Raw genomic sequence first — 3,532 nt, 5'->3', positions numbered from 1 at the left:
CTCTCTCTCTCTCCCTCTCTCTCTCACACACACAGTTTGACAAGTACGCTCCGAAGCTGGACAATCCTTTCCTGAGGCAGTCGAGTGTAAGTAAAAGCAGAAGGATGAAGATTCACAGCAGAACTCATCTGTACAGAAGCCACAAATATCTTAAAGACTCTCATCTTTATTTACACTCGTCTTTCTCCACAGAACAGAATCTTTACCTTCACATATCAAGCATTTAAAAAGACAAATTATTATGTAATGAAACCGAGCTCACACGAGCACAGAAGTGTTCAGGTTGTGTTTTAATATTCTGTGTGTTTGTGTTATGTAGTTTTTCTCCTCGTATCCTCCAGCGATGCCAGGAATGCCTCCTCTCCTCCCTCACCCCGGCCCCTTCAGCTCCCTGCAAGGAGCCTTTCAACCAAAGGTCACAACCTCAAACCTCACCTCCAATTATTTATTTATTTATTTATTTATTTATTTATTTATTTATTTATATTATTGTTATAATTGTTGTTATTTTTATATTTATTAATATTATTATTATGATGATTATTATTGTTGTTGTTGTTGTTGTCAGTCATATAATCAGTATTTTTTAATAACATTTGTTAACAATAAGAAAGATCATTAAAAAACATTTGAGTTATGTAAAGATCTTAAAATGTTGTTGTTTTTTTCCAGGCCTCAAATCCCATTGATGTAGCAGCGAGACCAGGAGCAGTTCCTCACACTCTTTTACAAAAAGATCCACGGGTCAGCCAATCACAACACACCGTACTGCTCTCAGCCAATCACAACACACCGTACTGCTCTCAGCCAATCACAACACACCGTACTGCTCTCAGCCAATCACAACACACCGTACTGCTCTCAGCCAATCACAACACACCGTACGGCTCTCAGCCAATCACAACACACCGTACGGCTCTCAGCCAATCACAACACACCGTACTGCTCTCAGCCAATCACAACACACCGTACTGCTCTCAGCCAATCACAACACACCGTACTGCTCTCAGCCAATCACAACACACCGTACTGCTCTCAGCCAATCACAACACACCGTACTGCTCTCAGCCAATCACAACACACCGTACTGCTCTCAGCCAATCACAACACACCGTACTGCTCTCAGCCAATCACAACACACCGTACTGCTCTCAGCCAATCAGAACACACCGTACTGCTCTCAGCCAATCACAACACACCGTACTGCTCTCAGCCAATCACAACACACAATACACTGTACTGCCTTTGATTGACAGTTGTGTTCTTCCCTTTAGCTAACCGACCCATTCCGGACCTCAGTGAGAGTAAGTGTATAATTTTATGACACGAATATAAAATATTATTTATGATTACATTATTATATGAATGTAGAATGTTAATATAAAGCTGTAAATAGTAATTAAAATATAATTAACATTCATTTATCTCATTATGTAAATAGCTCAGTGTGTTATATGTGAGTTTTCTGACACTGTTACTTATCTATGTGCTGTAGAAGCCGGGGAAATGGTGTGCGGTTCACGTACAGATCGCCTGGCAGATCTACCACCATCAACAGAAGATGAAGGTAACAAACAAACACCATAATGTTAAACACATGTTATTACACATACACAAAAGTTCTACTAACCCGCCAGGGTGACACTATATTACACTAACCCCGCCCACCAGGGTGACACTATATTACACTAACCCCGCCCACCAGAGTGACACTATATTACACTAACCCCGCCCACCAGAGTGACACTATATTACACTAACCCCGCCCACCAGAGTGACACTGTATTACACTAACCCCGCCCGCCAGGGTGACACTATATTACACTAGCCCCCCCAACCCCGCCCACCAGAGTGACACTATATTACACTAACCCCGCCCAACCCCGCCCACCAGGGTGACACTATATTACACTAACCCCGCCCAACCCCGCCCACCAGAGTGACACTATATTACACTAACCCCGCCCAACCCCACCCACCAGAGTGACATTATATTGCACTAACCCCACCCAACCCCACCCACCAGAGTGACATTATATTACACTATCCCCGCCCACCAGCGTGACATTTTATTACATTAACCCACCCATTAGAGTGACACTATATTACACTAACCCCGCCCACCAGAGTGACACTATATTACACTAACCCCGCCCACCACAGTGACATTATATTACACTAACCCGCCCACCACAGTGACATTATATTACACTAACCCCGCCCACCAGAGTGACACTATTACACTAACCCGCCCACCAGAGTGACATTATATTACACTAACCCCGCCCACCAGAGTGACATTATATTACACTGACCCCGCCCATTAGAATTATTAATCATTACTTATTTACACTTAATTACTGAAGTTTTACTAGTTTTTGCTGATGTGATGTTTCTCTGTCGTGGTGCAGCAGATGCAGATGGATCCTCATAAACTGGATATAACTGGTAAACTGGATTTGTTCAGCAGACCTCCGGCTCCGGGCGTGTTCCCCGGGTTTCCTTATCCTCACGACCTCGCCAGACCTCTGTTCCCATCTACAGGTGTGTGTTTCTCTGTTGGCTCCTAAATTACAAACCGTTGTTATACCTGTTGTAGGATTGCTGTAGCTGTCAGACAGTCACATGTCCCTTATGACTGTCTTAGCGTTCACATTATCGCCCCTTATAGGTAGTTTATTCACTCTGTAACTCTGTGTGGGAGGGGGTTTTGGGAAACACACTTGCACTGGATTGATAAGAGAATTATGGTGTTAGTGTGAAGCGAGCGTGGCGTCGTATCTGCTGATGTTTTGACCTTGTTTCTAGTCATCCCTCCAACTGAGAGAGCACATTATTCACAACATCACCGACCGCCATCTTTCCTCACTAATAAATCTGAATATTGTGTCTCGCCTCATTGTTTTCCCCCATCGGCGAGGTGGTGTGCGTGTTGTTATCTCTGCCGTCACTGCCCTGAATATAAATGTCTCCACCTCAGCTAATTGACGGCAGGTCCTTGGTTGAAGGGCGACGGGAATCCGAGTGGCCTTTAGCACGCAATTATCTGCTATTGTGTCCCAAAACAAGCCTGTAATTGCCTCTTTCATTAATGAATCACGCACACGGCTCACGGTGCAGACGAGGGGCAGCCCCCTTCTCCGTTTATTCTAATGAGACGCCTCGCCTCCCTGAACTCCACAAAGTCAGACAGCCGACTCTACACACGTGTCTGTCTCACTGATGAGCGTCACGAATCTGTCACTAATGACTCATCACGTCTGGAACAACATCTCGCCCGAGCGACACAAACACAACGTTGCTTTATAAACAATGTCACATCCTGCAGTCACACCACAACGTGTGTTTTAAACATTTTAAATGGTGTATAAAATATTTGAGATGTGCTGAACTTAAAATTTATAAAATTGTGTTTATTACACTTCTGCTGATTGGAGTATTTTCCTAACAACGCTCTGTTTTTCTTCCAATAGGATCCGGGCATCATCCAGCCACTTCACCTTATGGCCACGCCCCTCATCACAGCAGCTTC

The 3,532-nt window shown here is 44.1% G+C and overlaps 1 protein-coding gene across 1 annotated transcript in view; it reads left to right on the top strand.

Moving 5' to 3' along the window:
- Positions 1–3,532, top strand: part of fbrsl1 (fibrosin-like 1) — a 209,315-nt gene that overhangs the window by 199,311 nt on the left and 6,472 nt on the right. The gene's annotated exons all lie outside the window — the stretch shown is intronic.

Source organism: Tachysurus fulvidraco, chromosome 9, assembly GCF_022655615.1.
Source record: "Tachysurus fulvidraco isolate hzauxx_2018 chromosome 9, HZAU_PFXX_2.0, whole genome shotgun sequence".
Classification (NCBI taxonomy): Eukaryota; Metazoa; Chordata; class Actinopteri; order Siluriformes; family Bagridae; genus Tachysurus; species Tachysurus fulvidraco.
Note: the sequence above shows the minus strand (reverse complement) of the source record. Positions and strands in the feature narration are given on the sequence as shown.